Genomic DNA, 18001 nt, shown 5'->3' with positions numbered 1-18001 from the left:
AGAAGGCCATTGGTGTCAAATGACATCAACGGTTTGGGACTAATACTATTACGTAGAAGTAACAAAGTGCTCTTACACGCGACACGTGTACTTAGGAGAATGACATTGACAGTTACAAATTATTTTGCTGGCTTCACCCTTTCCTTTGGTATGTTGTACCACCACGTCACTTATTTTGAGTCAGATGAAGTAATAAATTTCTGTAAAATACATGAAATAAAGACCCTTTCGCATCGAAATCTGATAATGAATCTGAAGACACGACGGGACAAACAATGAGAAATCCTCAGGCAGGCTGCTACTTATTTTTATCAGATTTCCATCTAGAGGGTCAGAGCGAGCTGGGGTACAAATTTCCGTACAATGCACGTGTGCAAGGTGATCACAGTACATATTTTGCCCTAGATTATGTGAATGCACATGTAATGAAATCGAAACTGCGGCGGAATGACAGAGCAACGTACGTAGACACGACTTGATCAAGTCGACTGATGTCACAGATTTCACGTGATATCTGGCTTTGATTTGATTCTCACCTGTGCACGTACACGAGTCCAGACGGGAACATGCGTTGATTTCTTTATAATCCACCACACCGCAACGATTTTCTCACTGAAACACTGGCTAATCGATGCACGTCAAACCTCGTGCGTCTCTAAAGGGCAACAGGAAGCCAGCTGTATTCACACAGTATTTCTCCTTTTGTTAACCCTAACCGATGCCGCACAAGATAAAAACCAAGATGAATGTACTAACTCGAAATAATCTAAACCAAATAGATTTTTTTCAATCATGTCATGCGTTAACTCAATCAAATTAACTCAGTCTTACCAAAATCTCAATTAAGTCAAAACTTTGTTTGTCTTCTCCTACCCATACTGAAATCATATTAAAGGTTATCAAAATTTAGAATACGGTGAATATAAAGTACTTCCTTCGTCCTATAATATAAGAACATTTTTGAAGCCACTCAGCATGGGCTTCTTGCTAGTGTTGCTAGAGAAAGCCTGTTCTAAAGCGCGATCACATGGAAGATTAATCCAGCTAAGTCCTTGCTCAAGAAAACAAAAACTAACCAAGTACATGCATGTTTCTAGAGTAGGTGATAACACCAAAGACAACACCAACAGATTACAGGTTTTCACCTAGCCAGCTTCGCCGGCGGCCACTTCGGCTCCGACGACCACCTCCCCCGCGCCTCGCGCCCCCTTGCCGACGCTCGGCATGGCCGCTCTCGCGAGCTCCGGTGGTTGGACGGCAGCCCGACCAACTTGTCATGCCCCACATCGCCTGGGCCTGGCCCCGTCGTCGTGGTCCCTCGCCCCGGGCCGCGCTCGGAGATCCACTGCGTCCACCCGGCCGCGGACCCCCTGGCGGTGCCACCCGAGCCCGCGTGGACCACCGTCCGAGGTCGTCATGAGCGGTGCCCTCGCCCCCTCCTGCGTCGTCGTCGCCGTGACCAGGCCCCGCCGCGCACCCCTTGCCTCTGGAGCGCGTGGATGAATGCCAGCGCTCCGAGTGCCGCTGCGACATCTGCTGTCGGCGTTGCCTCTTCTTCGGCCACATCGCGCGGTACTGCACCGCCCCGCGCTCCCCTCGGTCATCCAACTCTCCTCTGACGAAGCGTCCCCGCCATCGCTCCCCGAGGTCTTCCAGTGCGAGCATTGCCGGACCAAGCGGTCCCGCGTCTTCCGGGGCCGGGTCCGTGCCCTCCTCGCCCTCCCGGCCGTCGTCTTCCCACCTCGAGTTGTCTTAGCCAGCGTCCACCTCCCTGGCACCTTCTCCTCCGGGCTCCGGGTCTTCTTCGGCGAGATCCCCCCTCTCCGACCACCCCTCCCTCCTCCCAGCTGGGGTCGTGTGCTACCTGCCACGCTCCGCGGAATTGGAGGCATCTGAGGAGACACTATAGTCCCTGTCCTTCCTGGCAACTCTTGCCGGCAACTACAGGGGCGCCTTCGTCGACGAGATCTCCTCTGCGCAGCAGGCGCGCTTTGACCTCTGCCCTAGCAAGTTCTCTATCCACCGCCACCATCACCCGGCCGATGTCCTCATCCGCTTCCGCTCCCGCGACTCCAGAGCCTGTGTCGCCGCCTCGAGTTTGCGCTCCCCGCGGTTCCGGCTCCGCTTCACCCCCTGGAGTCCCATCGCCAGCGGTGAGCCGGTGTCTGTTCGCATGTGGGTTCTCATCGAGATGCGCGGTATCCCGGACCACGCCTGGAGTCGTGCCTCAGCTGACACCTTGTTGGCACCGTTCTGCCTCATCGAGGACCTCGCCCCCGAGACGCGCTCCGGCCAGGACATGTCTGTGTTCCGCCTATCTGCCTGGACGACGAAACCCGACGGCATTCCTCGCTCCTTCGAGCTCCTTCTGCCGCCTCGTGACGATGCCGTGCTGCCGGACACTGATCCCAATCGCATGACGCTTTTTGCGTGCTCCCTGGTCCTCTTTCCGGTGGCGATTCACGTCATGGAGACCCAGGACTTCCACCTCCCGCTGCCCCCGCCGCCTCCTTCGGGTCCGGGTGCCGAGGATGACGGCCCTGATCGCGGTTCCCTGCCTGTTCCGGGCCCATGGCCTCACCGCCATGAGTTTCCCCCAGGCCGCTAGTACCGGCGTGGCCCAGGCCGCTCCTTCCGGTGCTCTCCGGGTAGCTCCAATGGCGCCGGTGCGCGCAACACTCATCGCCGGCCTCCCCCGCCTCGGGGTTGGTAGGGCATGCTTGGCCCGCATGCCGATGTTGCACCCCTCACCCCTGGTGCCTCGGATCCCTGCCGCCCAGCGCCTTGGCCCCACCCTGCTTTTGGAAAGCAATGGGCCAACGCCGCCATCACCCCGTGTTGCCGCCACTGCCCTGACAGTCTTCCAGGCCCAGGTGGGGTTGTGCGACCGCCCCGTCCTAGTTCAAAATCCTAGCCCCTCCCGCAAGGAACTGCATGAGGCATCCAGCCCGGACTCGTCGCATGGCACTCCCAGCCGCCCCGAGGAGACACTAGAACCTTCCCCGCCGTCTTGTCCGCGCCTGATTGGTGTTGCCACTTGATAACCCACAAGTATAGGGGATCGCAACAGTTTACGAGGGTAGAGTATTCAACCCAAATTTATAGATTCGACACAAGGGGAGCCAAAGAATATTTTTAAGTATTAGCAACTGAGTTGTCAATTTAGTAACACCTGGAGATTAATTATTTGCAGCAAAGTGATCAGTAGCATAGTAATATGATAGTTTGATAGTAGTAGCAGTAGCAATAGCAACGGTAACAGTGATAGCAGTGATTTTGTAGCAAGTGCAACAGTAACGATAGCAGTAGTAACTTAGCAAGAACAATATAAGAGAAATTCGTAGGTATTGGATCGGTGATTTGTTGGATGATATTCATCATGTGACAGTCATAACCTAGGGTGATATGGCACTAGCTTCAGTTCATAAATATAATGTAGGCATGTATTCCGCAAATAGTCACACGTGCTTATGGAAAGAACTTGCATAACATCTTTTGTCCTACCCTCCAGTGGAAGCGGGGTCCTATTGGAAACTAAGGGATATTAAGGACTCCTTTTAATAGAAAAGCGGAACAAGGCATTAACACACGATGAATACATGAACTCCTCAAACTACGGTCATCACCAGGAGTGGTCCCGATTATTGTCACTCCGGGGTTGTCGGATCATAACACGTAGTAGGTGACTATGGCTTGCAAGATCGGATCTAGAACATAGATATAATTGTGATAACATAAACAGTTCAGATCTGAAATCATGGCACCCAGGCCCAAAGTGACAAGCATTAAGCATGGTAAAATCATAGCAACATCAATCTAAGAACATAGTGGATACTAGGGATCGAGCCCTAACAAAACTGACTAGATTACATGATGAGTCTCATCCAACTCCTCACCGACCAGCGAGCCTACGAAGGAATTACTCACTCCCGGTGGGGAGCATCATGGAATTGGCAATGGAGAAGGGTTGGTGATGACGAAGATTGAAGATCGTGTCGTGGTTCTAAGTCTGACAGTAGAATTGGGTAGGTATGAGGAGGCAAGATCCTAGCTACGGTGAAGTTGTGCATGCAAGATTTACGAGTTCAGGCCCTTCTCAGAGGAAGTAACAGCCCTATGTCTCGGTGCCTGGAGGCTGGTCGATTGGATTATGCGTGAAGTTACAGGGGGTGTGAACCCTTGTCTCAGAGGAGGGGGTGGTTTATATAGAGTGCGCTAGGACCCCAGCCATCCCCCGTTACATAGAGTTCAATGTACATAAAGAGGGGACGTTACTGGTAACGCCAACATTAAAGTGATATAAATGATCTTTAAGAGTACGCAGTGAACGCCAGGCCATTGCCATCCATGGTGAACTTAGATCTTCTGTACTCCGAGTGGTTTCTGATGTGGTCGAATGATTATATCCTAGTCGAATGGAACTGGGTTGTCCGAGTGGAACCCATGGTCAAGTGAGCTGCACCCTGAGGTGATTTCAGTCGGTAGGATTTGCTGTCCTTTGAATGTCTTCGACTGTAGGGTAGTGTCCTTGGGGAGGGTGCTTAGATCAGGTATATTGCCCTACCCTAGGTACATGTCATCGTCATTAGCCCCGAATGGTTCTGGGTCCGAGTGGAGATGGAGTTAAAGATGGTTCCGACTCAATGTTCATGCTTCGGAAGCATTTTACTTGGATTGGTGAACCATGCAAAAATTTCGACTTCATTTCCAGTCGCCTTGAGCCATTCAAAGGTTGTCGAGTGAACTTAGCTGATAAGCTTCGAATGCTGACACAGCATAAAATCTTCGGCGTGATCGACTACGCTGCAGTTCCCGGATCTCGCGGGATTCGAAATCTGGGGAAGCACGCGGGACGGAGAGAGCCGTAGTAAGCGGGACGGATTAGGCAGGAGCGCCTCGATTCTCGCACCACCTTTTTCGCCACGTATCGAGCACGCGACTGTTGCGGTATTTGACAGGATTGCCTGGGTCCACAAGTCAGTCACTCATGGAACAGGACCATATAAGGCGTCCGGGCCGACGTCTTTGCACTGTGTGCCCCATTTCCCCCCTTCTTTCTCTGCTTCTCTACTACATCCACCTCTGCTCTCGGCGCCGCCGCCCAGTCCGAGATCGACCTGCTGCAATGGGGAAGGACAAAATGGCGGCTCTGGATCACGCGAAGAAGGCGACGACGAAGGTGAAGGGGAAGAAGACGAGCCGGGGAGGGTCGTCGTCGAGAACCGGCCTGCCGCCCGGCTGGATCCAGGGCGACTGGATCCGGTCGACGATCCAGCGAGAAGACATGGAGGATCTGGCTGAGGGGGGACTGATTCCCCATGATTCTTGGCGGCTTCCGGAGGACGAGACCGATCCGCGACCGTAGGAGGGTGAGTGTGTCCTTCTTGCGACCCACGTCAACCACGGTTTCTCTTTACCTCCCCATCCTTTCTTCCGGGGTTTTCCGAACTTTTTTGGATCCCAACTTCATCACTTTTCTCCCAACACCATCACATACCTTGCTGCATACATGTCCATGTGCGAGAACTTTCTGGGCTGTCGACCGCACTAGGTCTCTTCAAACACATTTTCACCTGTCGTTCTTAGTCTGTAAAAAAGGCCAATTCGAGTGACGATAGGACACACATGATCCAGATGTGTGGAGGTCTAGGGATCCATATGAGGAATAAAAGTACTTTCTGTGCTATGATTCTTCCTGAGTCAGTTAGAGGGTGGCAGTCGACCTGGTTCTATTGTAAGGACCAACCGACCCCGGGCCAGTCGACTGGCCTTCCCCCGTTTTCCATAGGACGAGTTGAGAAGCCTTCCCCCTTGAGAGTGACTCCATATGAGAAAGTGGAGGTGAATATGTTGGTTGAGCGGGTAGTCCAACTTGTCCGCGATGGTGTGACTGGCATGGACTTGCTAGAGGTGTTCCTTAGTCGATGCATCCAGCCACTCCAAGCCCGTGACCATCCATTGTGGATGTATTTGGGTATTGAAGACAGCACTCGGATCCACCCGGAGGAAGTTGACGAGAAGACGGTGGCACAGTGGCTGCAAGGTATTACTGGCAACAAAGACAACCCCAAAGGGTCTAGGAGGGTTCCTCCACTCGACAACACCACTGAACCAGACAAGGTCTGACTCTTTTCTTCCGATTGTCTTTTATTCTGACATGTATTTGTTCTCAAATCCGATTGATATCCACTCGACTCCGTGCCTTGCAGATCTACACTGAGATGTATTCGATGCCCAACGGAGAGCAGGATCAGGAGGGAGAGGCGAGCGGGGGTGACAGCAGTGACTGGCACTCCGACGGAGGAGGAGACGAGAAGAGTGAAGAATCGAGTAGTGATGAGGAGGTCGACTCTCCACCTCGCACGGAAAGACGCTCCAAGTAGAGGCAGGACCCAGCAAGTGTTCGTGGCAAAGCGACTCCACCGACTGGACAGACCTCGAAGCGCACTCGAACATCTTATCATGTGCCGACTGAGAAAGCTCTGAAGCAGCCCAAAGTCGCGCCGTAAAAGCCCCAGAAGGCCCTGCCCAAGATTAAAGTGGTCGTTCCCATCTCTTCTGGGTAATTATTGTGCTCGACCTCTTGGTTTTTGCATGACTCGATCTTTGGTCGATTCACTTTCCTGTTGTAACCGAGTGAATTCTGAAATTTGCAGTGCTGCCTCTCGGACTTCTATTTAACAAGATGATGATGAGGAGGAGATGGAAGACGCAGTCACCTCCAACGCGGGCATAACTCTTGTCATCTTGTCTTTACTTTATCAGCCATTTTGACGGTCGACTGAACTCTTGCAATTGATTGCTTTGCAACTCCACCCAATGTTATTGAACTTCCAAATGACGACGAGCATGTGCCACAGAGAGCCATGAGAAGGAGGGGCAAGACTTCGAGCAAGAAGGCACCAGCTAGAAAGACGCCCCAGTCGACGCCGGCGACGGAACCAGTGATTCAGCAGTCCGGAGACCTGAACTGGGCTTCTGTTACTTTTGTTGTTCCAGTGTTGAGTGAACGCCCTTCATCGCCGACTGCACAAGTCCCTGTTTCGTCTGTCCAACACCACGCCTCGGATCCTCAGGCTATCGCGACTAAACCCTTCTCCGTTGTTCGTCACCCATCATGTTTCGGAAGACCAGGCAAGCGCTACTACGGAAGCCATATGCCAAGCAGGCCTGATGATGGAGCGGATGAAGATAGTGCACGCGACCAGCCAAGCTGCTTATGATGCCAGTGCATCCCTCCAAGCCAATGTCCAGGTTAGTTGGTTTCCGACTGATCTCCTAGCTTGACGCTTGTTCTGTTAGGATATGCTACCTTAAAACTTTTCATTGTGCATCCATTTGTCAACCTATACTTCGCCTTTGTACACCCACTGGGTGTTTCAATTTATGTCGAGCAGTTTTTCCAGTTGAGTTGACTAGGTTGTGTTGATTGTAACTTTGGACTAGTGGGGGCACGTAGAGTGCACCCACTAGGTGTAGTCCCTGAGGCCGCCGTCGAATGTGTGATTCAGCGGGGGTCTTGATAAAAATATTTTGTTCTTCAGTTCTTTCACTCGGTCTGTGCGGACCATGTCGAGTGGAACCTGAACCAGTGGGGGCATGCTGAGTGCACCCACTGGGTGTAGTCCCCGAGACCGCAGTCGACTACGGGCAGTCGGTTGTGGTCTGAGAATAACGGTTGCCTCTTCTTTCTTTTCTTTTTATCCCTTCCACTCGGTCTGGGCGGACCATGTCGAGTGGAACCTGGACCATTGGGGGCACGCTAAGTGCACCCACTGGGTGTAGTCCCCGAGACTACCATTGAATGTTTGATTCTGCAGTAGTCTTAGAATTCTAATCACTCGGAAGCAAATAATCTTTGATTCTGTCCACTGACGTATCTCTTTACTCACTTCAGAAATCCTGTGAGCTCATCTCCAAATTTGCTGAATTCGCGGAGAAGCAAAAACAGGTCAACCTTGACTTGGAGTTGGCCAAGCAGAACTTGCAGAAGGCCAAAGATGAAACAACTGGTATGGAAGGTAAAAAACTTGTTGACTGTAGGATTGGGCTGTCTCTCAAGTCATCTCCTCATTCTTCTCTCTAAACCAAGTGCTTGTTTGTTGTATATGTATATTTTTTAGAGAAAATGAGGCAGGCTCTAGCACAAAAGGACCTTGATCTTGCCGCAGCGCAGAAGGAGGCTCGGGAGAAAACAACACTCGCCGATAAGAAGCTGGCCTCAGTCGGGGCGCTAGAGGAAGACAATGCCAAGCTGAAGACTGCTCTTGCCGAAGCTAATAGAGAAGTGACCCGTCTGAAGAAGGACAAGGTAGCTTTGAACGACCAAGAAGTTATTCCTTATGCTTGAAGGTATATTTCCTTGTCCGACTGTTTTGCTATCATCAATTCATCATAAAAGCCGTCGACTCATTAGTTCTTTGTGGTTGTAGAATTCTGTCAAAACTTTGAGGAAGAAACTGGGAGAATTGAGACAAGCTTGGACCCCATCAATTCTCCTGTCAAGGATGAAGTTTCCATGGACGTGCTTCGACTGGAATCCTACCTTGCCAGCGTTACAGACTACCTCGCTCGACTGAAGGTTGCGGTGTCGCGGATTGATACGTCCATTTTGCATCATGCTTTTATATCGATATTTATTGCATTATGGGCTGTTATTACACATTATGTCACAATACTTATGCCTATTCTCTCTAATTTTACAAGGTTTACATAAAGAGGGAGAATGCCGGCAGCTAGGATTCTGGGCTGGAAAAGGAGCAAATATTAGAGACCTATTCTGCACACCTCCAATAGTCCTGAAACTTCACGGAAGTCATTTTCAGAATATATAAAAAAATACTAAGCGCAAGAAGTTCCTTGTAGTTGATGCTAGTAGTGTTGATTACTCCTTGTAGTTGATGCTAGTTGGTTTATTTGGTGGAAGATCATATGTTCAGATCCTATATGCATATTAATACCCCTCTGATTATGAACATGAATATGCTTTGTGAGTAGTTACATTTGTTCCCGAGGACATGGGAGAAGTCTTGCTATTAGTAGTCATGTGAATTTGGTATTCGTTCGATATTTTGATGAGATGTATGTTGTCTCTCCTCTAGTGGTGTTATGTGAACGTCGACTACATGACACTTCACCATTATTTGGGCCTAGAGGAAGGCATTGGGAAGTAATAAGTAGATGATGGGTTGCTAGAGTGACAGAAGCTTAAACCCTAGTTCATGCGTTGCTTCATAAGGGGCTGATTTGGATCCATATGTTTCATGCTATGGTTAGGTTTACCTTAATACTTTTGTTGTAGTTGCGGATGCTTGTAATAGAGGTTAATCATAAGTGGGATGTTTGTCCAAGTAAGGGCAGCACCTAAGCACCGGTCCACCCACATATCAAATTATCAAAGTACCAAACACGAATCATATGAACGTGATGAAAACTAGCTTGATGATATTCCCATGTGTCCTCGGGAGAGCTTTTCTCTATATAAGAGCTTTTCCAGGCTTGTCCTTTGCTACAAAAAGGATTCGGCCACCTTGCTGCACTTTATTTACTTTTGTTACTTGTTGCTCGTTACAAATTATCTTATCACAAAACTATCCGTTACCTATAATTCCAGTGCTTGCAGAGAATATCTTGCTGAAAACCGCTTATCCTTTCCTTCTGCTCCTCATTGGGTTCGACACTCTTACTTATCGAAAGGACTACGATAGATCCCCTATACTTGTGGGTCATCACGGATCGACACGTCACTTTAGCCAAAGGAGACACTCCAAAATGACCTCGAGTCTTTGATGACTCAACTCAATGAGATCCCTGGCCGAGTGCAGGAATGGAAGAAATCATCTGCTCGATGTGGTGTTGATGTAGCTCTGTCTCTTGTTCGCGTCCATTGCAAGGAGGCCAAAGAAGAGAAGTTAGCAGCGATCAAGGTTGCCAACACCAAGAGACTTGACTTCCAGTCTTTTATGGAGACCATCATTGCTGCTGCTACTCGAATTGCAGATGGAATCGGCCTGGATGAGTTTGTTGAGCCTGCCAGTCCTCCTCCTGCGGAGTGAACAAACTTTTTATGATCCGATTAAATTTGCCTCGGCATGCCGAGTGGTTTTGTAACCGTTAAAATCCTTCGTGCCTGGTGCCCGAGTACTTTAATCTGCGGTCCGGAACCTCGTAGGATTTATCTGAACTTTGTTACTTTTGAATCTCTTGACTCTGAGTGGAACTTGATTCTTTAGTCTGAATTTTTACTGACTCTGTGATGCAGCTCTATCGAGTGGATCATGGACAAAGGCACTTGGTGCCGTCCATGACCTGCATCTCGTCGTCCTTGCGGATCAGGATGGAGCGCACATTGTACTTGTGCCGCATCTCTAAGGATAAGGTTGCGGCCGACCTGCACCTCGTCGTCCTTGCGGATCGGGATGGAGCGCATGTTGTACTTGTGCCGTAGCTCTGAGGATAAGGTCACAGTCGACCTACACCTCGTCGTCCTTGCGGATCAGGATGGAGCGCACATTGTACTTGTGCCGCAGCTCTGAGGATAAGGTCGTAGTCGACCTGCACCTCGTCGTCCTTGCGGATCAGGATGGAGCGTGTTTTAAACTTAGGCGAGTACGGGACTGTAGCTAAGCCCCTGAGTGGGAGGATTGCTCTCTACTCGGTAGGATTTTTTAAAAATTTAGGTGAGTAGGAGACTGCAGCTAAGCCCCTGAGTGAGAGGGTTGCTCTCCACTCGGTAGGATTTTTTAAACTTAGGCGAGTATGAGACTGCAGCTAAGCCCCCGAGTGAGAGGGTTGCTCTCCACTCGGTAGGATTTTAAAAAAAAACTTAGGCGAGTATGGAACTACAACTAAGCCCCTGAGTGGGAGAGTTGCTCTCCACTCGGTAGGATTTTTTTAACTTAGGCGTGTACGAGACTGTAGCTAAGCCACGGAGTGAGAGGGTTTTTCTCCACTCGGTTGGATTTTTTAAACTTAGGCGAGTACGAGACTACAGGTAAGCCCCCGAGTGAGAGGGTTGCTCTCCACTCGGTAGGAAATTTTTTAAACTTAGGCGAGTACGGAACTGCAACTAAGCCCCCGAGTGGGAGGGTTGCTCTCCACTCGGTAGTATTTTTTAAACTTAGGCGAGTACGAGACTACAGCTAAGCCCCCGAGTGAGAGGGTTGCTCTCCACTCGGTAGGATTTTTTAAACTTAGGCGAGTAAGGAACTCCAGCTAAGCCGCCGAGTGGGAGGATTGCTCTCCACTCAGTAGGATTTTTTTAAACTTAGGCGAATCATATTCGCAGCTAAGCCCCATTTTGTTTTTGAAACTTAGGCGAATCGGATTCACGGCTAAGTCACCCACTGGGGGATTTTAGACACATGTATAAGTAATAACAATCATTTAGGAGACTGTAAAACCATGTCTTTGATAAACAAACTGAAAGGTACTTCTTATTACATCTCGACAGTCTGAATGCTTAAGTATTAAAATGGCGGAGAAGCTCCGCATTCCAAGCATGTGGTTTATCTTTCTTGTGTTCCACATCGTACAGGTGGTATGCTCTACTGTGGAGCACTTTGGTGATGATGAAGGGGCCTTTCCAGGCGGGAGCAAGCTTATGTGGTCGTTGCTGATCCACTCGGAGAGCCAGGTCCCCTTCTTGAAATGCTCGACCTCTTACGTTCCTAGCGTGGAACCGATGAAGGTCTTGCTGATAAATGGTCGACCTGATCAGGGACATCTCTCTTTCTTGTTCCAAACGATCAACAGCATCTTGCCAGGCTTGTTCTGCTTCTGCCTCTGAGAAAAGCTCCACTCGCGGGGCATTATGGAGTAAATCAGTCGGCAGCACAGCCTCAGCTCCATAAACCATGAAGAAGGGAGTCCGGCCAGTCAACCGATTTGGCGTTGTTCTTAGACCCCACAATACTAATGGCAACTCATCTACCCAGGCACCAGCCACATGCTTGAGGTCGTGCATCAATCTGGGCTTCAACCCTTGTAAGATCAAACCATTTGCTCTTTCTGCTTGTCCATTCGACTGTGGGTGAGCGACTGAAGCATAGTCGACCCGGGTGCCCTGGGAAGCATAGAAAGCTCTGAACTCATCTGAATCAAAATTTGAACCGTTGTCTGTGATGATGTTGTGCGGGACTCCATATCTGAATGTTAACTCTCTGACGAAGCTGATGGCGGTTCTCGAATCGAGGTTCTTGATGGGTTTGGCTTCAATCCATTTAGTAAACTTGTCCACTGCAACAAGCAGGTGGGTGAGAACACTTCTGCCAGTCCTCAAGGGTCCAACCATATCCAACCCCCAAATAGCAAATGGCCAAACGAGTGGAATGGTCTTCAAAGCTGAAGCGGGCTTGTGAGACATGTTGGAATAGAACTGGCAGCCTTCACACTTGTCGACTATTTCTTTTACCATTTCATTCGCTCGTGGCCAGTAAAAACCTGCTCGGTATGCTTTGGCCATGATTGTTCGAGATGACGCATGGTAACCACAGGTCCCCGAGTGGATATATTGAGGATCATTCGACCTTCTTCTGGGGTAATGCATCGTTGAGCAACTCCAGTCAACCTCTCTCCCTGTACAGTCGACCACTTATCACAGTGAAGGCTTTGGATCGACGGACGATCTGTCGTGCTTCATCTTCATCTTCTGGAAGTTCTTTCCTGAGAATATATGCGATATAAGACGCTGTCCAGTCAGGAATGACAACCAAAACCTCCATGATTAAGTCGACAATAGCTGGGATTTCAACTTCAGTCGGATCAGTAGAACTCTTAGGTTGCAGTGGCTCTTCTGTGAAGGGATCCTCTTGAACTGACGGTGTGTGAAGATGCTCTAAGAACACATTGCTGGGAATGGGCTCCTGCTTGGAATCTATCTTTGCCAGGTCATCCGCTGCTTGGTTCTTCAGTCAGGGAATATGGTGGAGCTCTAGCCCTTCAAACTTCTTTTCTAACTTTCTCACTGCATTGCAATAACCAGTCATAGCTGGGCTTCTGACGTCCCACTCCTTCATCACTTGATTGACCACCAAATTTGAGTCGCCGTAGACCATTAGGCGACGGACGCCGAGTGAAATGGCCATTCGCAACCCATACAGAAGTGCTTCGTATTCAGCTTCATTGTTGGAGAAATCAAAGTGAATCTGAAGGACATAACTGAGTTTGTCACCTCGCGGGGATACCAGAACTACTCTAGCACCAGAACCATTCAACATCTTGGATCCATCAAAGAACATAGTCCAATGTTCTGAGTGAACTTGAATCGGTTGCTGTTGTTCGATCCACTCGACGAGGAAATCTTCTATTGCCTGGGACTTGATTGCTTTCTTTGCCTCAAACTTGATATCCAATTGAAGGAGTTCAATCGCCCACTTTGCCACTCGACTAGTTGCATCTCTGTTGTTCAGAATTTCTGACAATGGAGCATCACTGACGACTGTGATAGAGTGATCTGAGAAATAATGTGCAACCTTCATCGTGGTCAAGTACATTCCATAGACAAGCTTCTGATAATGCGGATATCTCTGCTTGGACGGAGTTAATACCTCAGAAATATATTACACTGGGCGCTGAACCTTATAGGACTTACCTTCTTCTTCCTGCTCGATCGTGAGTACTGTACTGACAACTTGTCCAGTGGCTGCAATATAAAGCAGTAAAGGCTCTTTGCGGATTGGAGCAGCGAGCACCGGCTGGGTGGAGAGTAGGGATTTGAGCTCTGCAAATGTTGCATCAGCTTCAGGAGTCCACTCGAACTTATCAGATTTCTTCATCAATCGGTAAAGAGGCAATGCCTTTTCACCAAGATGAGAGATGAATCGACTCAAAGCGGCCAAACAACCAGTAAGCTTCAGAATGTCGTGGATGCGCACAAAGCATTTCATTCGGAGTATTGCGCCAACTTTCTCTGGGTTTGCATTGATACCACGTTCGGAAACGAGGAAACCGAGTAACTTTCCACCCGGAACTCCGAATGTACACTTCGATGGGTTAAGCTTGATATCATATCTTCTCAGATTGGCAAAGGTTTCAGCGAGGTCAGTTAGCAGGTCAGAACCTTTATGCGACTTAACCATGATGTCATCCATGTATGCTTCCACATTTTGACTGATTTGAGTGAGCAGGGACTTCTGTATCATGTGCATGAATGTGGCACCAGCATTCTTGAGACCAAAAGGCATAGTAACATAGCAAAAGCACCCGAATGGGGTGATAAAAGCTGTTTTATTTCGTCGGGTCCATACAGTCGGATCTGATGGTACCCGGAGTACGCGTCCAGAAAGGACAATCGCTCACATCCCGCAGTCAAGTCAACTATTTGATCGATGCGGGGGAGAGGGAAGTGATCTTTCGGGCAGGCCCGATTGATATGCTTGAAGTCAATACACATACGAAGTGAATCATCTTTTTTGGGAACTAGGACGACATTGGCGAGCCACTCGGGGTGGTAAATCTCTCGGATGAACTTAGCTGCCAGGAGCCGAGCCACTTCCTCGCCAATTGCCTTTCTTTTCTCCATGGCAGACCGTCGGAGATGCTCTTTGACAGGTTTTGCTTTTGGGTCGACTCACAAATGGTGCTCAGCCAGTCCCCTAGGTACACCTGGCATGTCAGAAGGTTTCCCTGCAAAGATGTCCCAATTCTCATGGAGGAATTGGATGCGCGCTTCTTCCTATTTGCTGTCGAGTGTTGTTGAAATATGAGTCGGAGCAGCATTGGGATCAGTCGGGTGAATATGAACTGACTTTGTTTCACCAGACGATTTAAATGCAGATTCTGAAGCAGGCTTCTTAGCTCTCAACAAATCACTCGGATCTGCAGTCTTCTTGTATTCTTCCATTTCTACTGCTGCCATCTGTTCATCGGCAATCTTCGAGCCTTTTTGGAAGCACTCTTTTGCTCGCTGCCGACTACCAGTGACTATAATCACGCCCCTAGGGCCAGGCATCTTGAGTTTGAGGTACACGTAACATGGTCGAGCCATGAAACGAGCATACACAGTTCTGCCCAGGATAGCATGATAGGCACTGTGAAAATCCACAACTTCAAATGTCAACTTTTCCTTACGGTAATTCTTTGAATTACCGAAAACCACGTCAAGAGTGATCTGGCCGAGTGAATTGGCTTTCTTTCTAGGTATAACTCCATGGAACCGGATGTTGCTCTCGCTGAGCTTGGACATCGGAATGCTCATCCCTCAGAGAGTCTCAGCATACAAAATGTTCAAACCACTACCGCCATCCATCAGGACTTTGGTCAATTGGGTGCCCCAACGACCGGGTCGACCACCAACGCTTGCTTCCCGGGGGTGGGTGCGTGTGGCGGGTGGTCAGAATGGTCGAATGTGATGGGAGTCTTTGACCATTTTAGATATGTCGTCGTTGCCGGAGCAACCATATTTACTTCTCTGTTGATGACTTTCAGTCGACTTTTACTTTCAATGTCAGCGAAAATCACCAAAGTGGAATTGACATTGGGGAATCCTTCATCATCTTCATCCTTGTCCTCATCCTTATCAGATTCCTTCTCTTTCTCACTGGTTTAAGGGCATATTTATCCCTCAAGTAGTTTTGGTGATTAATGACAATACGTTTGCGGACTAATCGTGTGCACTGAGTGTTTCAGGTGATCTATTATAAGGGCACTTTGCGATTGTTCCCCTCGAGGACTTCACTTTAGACGGATTATTTTCCTTCGTTTCTTTTCGGTGGAATTGAGTCGTAGGGATAACCGTACTATCAAGAGGGGATCCGTTTCGGAAGAGTATGGGTGGAATCATCACGTACACATTTTCCTTGCACCCTCGCTGTCTTCCTGCCTGTTGGCGTTTCCGTGTTGTGCAAAACAAGGGGTGTCTTGTGCTACGCGGTAGTACCGCGGCCAGGGCGGTAGTACCGCCGACCGGCGCTAGTACCGCTTGTTAGTACCGCTGGTACTACCGCCCCTACTGTGGTCTCAACTTTTTCGTGTCGGGTTTTCGTAAAATACCACGCAGGGGGGCGGTAGTAGGGATGGCAGTAGGGAGCGGTAGTACCGCTTGTTTAAGCGGTAGTACTGCTCCTATGTTCGCTCCAACTGCCGCACAGCTTGTTGCCCTCCTCTGTTTTTTCAGCGGCTGTAGGGAGCAACAGTACCGCTCACTAGCGGTAGTACCGCCCGCAGGGCGGTAGTATCGTTCGTGTGCGCGTACTTCTTCTTTCTCATCCCTGGTTAACCTATGCCCGCTTGCCACAGCGGTAGTACCGTTGTGGCAGCGGTACTACCGCTCCATCTACGGTAGTACCGCCCAGATGCGGGTTGCGGGCTCCATAACAGTTGGATGTGTCCCCCCACTATATAAAGGGGTCTCCTTCTCCAAGAAGACTTACCTCTTCCCCCAAAGCTCCATTAATGCTCCAAGCTCCATTTTCGCCCGATCTCTCTCCCTAGCCAATCAAACTTGTTGATTTGCTCGGGATTGATTGAGAAGGCCCCGATCTACACTTCCACCAAGAGAAATTTGATTCCCCCACTAATCCATAGCAGATCTTGTTACTCTTGGGTGTTTGAGCACCCTAGACGGTTGAGGTCACCACGGAGCCATAGTCCATTGTGGTGAAGCTTCATGGTGTTGTTGGGAGCCTCCGATTAAGTTGTGGAGATTGCCCCAACCTTGTTTGTAAAGGTCCGGTCGCCGCCTCCAAGGGCACCAATAGTGGAATAACGACATCTCACATTGTGTGAGGGCGTGAGGAGAATACGGTGGCCCTAGTGGCTTCTTGGGGAGCATTGTGCCTCCACACCGCTCCAACGGAGACATACTTCCCCTCAAAAGGAAGGAACTTCGGTAACACAACTCGTCTTCACTGGCTCCACTCTTGGTTATCTCGTACCTTTACTTGTGCAAGCTTATTTGTGTTACTTCCCTTGCTTGCTTGTGTGCTCGTTGTTGTTGCATCATATAGCTTGCTCACTTAGTTGCACATCTAGACAACCTACTTTGATGCAAAGTTTAATTTGGTAAAGAAAAGCTAAAAATTGTTAGTTGCCTATTCACCCCCCTTCTAGTCAACTATATCGATCCTTTCAACTGGGTTGTTTTCCTCGGAACTGCTGTATAAGGACTCGACACTGTCGAGTGGTATGTTTGGGATAAATCAGATTACCCTCTTCAGCCTTCTTGATGTGAATGTGACATGGTAAATCCAACACGTCGTTCCCTGCTGAATCTTTTACCTTCTTGGGGGTCCAGGGCCCTTTAGGCTTTCCCTTAAATTTTCCTTGGGTTGAGACTATAACCTCTCCAGGAGCCGCAGGCTCCGCTTTGTGCTTCTGCTTCCGATTGGAATTACCTCCTCTAGTATCCTGGCCGACTGGTTTGCCCTTGCCACTGTGGAGTCGCTCTTCTTCTTCGCCATTTGTGTACCGAGTGGCTATTTCCATCATTCGGGTCAGTGTCATGTCTCCTGTCCGACCGAGTTTCAGGTTAAGCTCTCTATACCGAACGCCCTCCTTGAAGGCGCAAACTGTTTGATGCTGAGACACATTCTCTATAGTGTGATGCAAAGTGGTCCATCTCTGGATGTAATCCCTCAAAGTTTCATTCGGTTTTTGCACACAATGCTGCAACTCTGTCAACCCTGCAGGTCGTTTGCATGTGCCCTCAAATGTTCTCACAAACACTCGGGCTAACTCCTCCCAGCTGAATATACTACCTGGAGCCAACTGATTCAACCAAGCTCTAGCTGACCATTCAAGCATCAGGGGAAGGTGTTTCATGGCCACCTCATCGTTTCCACCACCGATCTGAATAGCCACTCGATAATCCTCAAGCCAAATGTCAGGCTTCGATTCACCAGTGAACTTACTAACTCCAGTCGCCAACCTGAAGTTGGGGGATCTCTGCCGCCCTGATGGCTCTGCTAAAACACTCGGGACCAGAAACATGCACTCTGTTTCCAGTCGGGCGATCATTGTCCTGCCCTTCTCTGTGTGCTCGATTCCTATCCACTAGACCTTG

The sequence above is a fragment of the Triticum urartu genome, chromosome 4 (assembly GCF_003073215.2).
Source record: "Triticum urartu cultivar G1812 chromosome 4, Tu2.1, whole genome shotgun sequence".
Taxonomy (NCBI): Eukaryota; Viridiplantae; Streptophyta; class Magnoliopsida; order Poales; family Poaceae; genus Triticum; species Triticum urartu.
Note: the sequence above shows the minus strand (reverse complement) of the source record.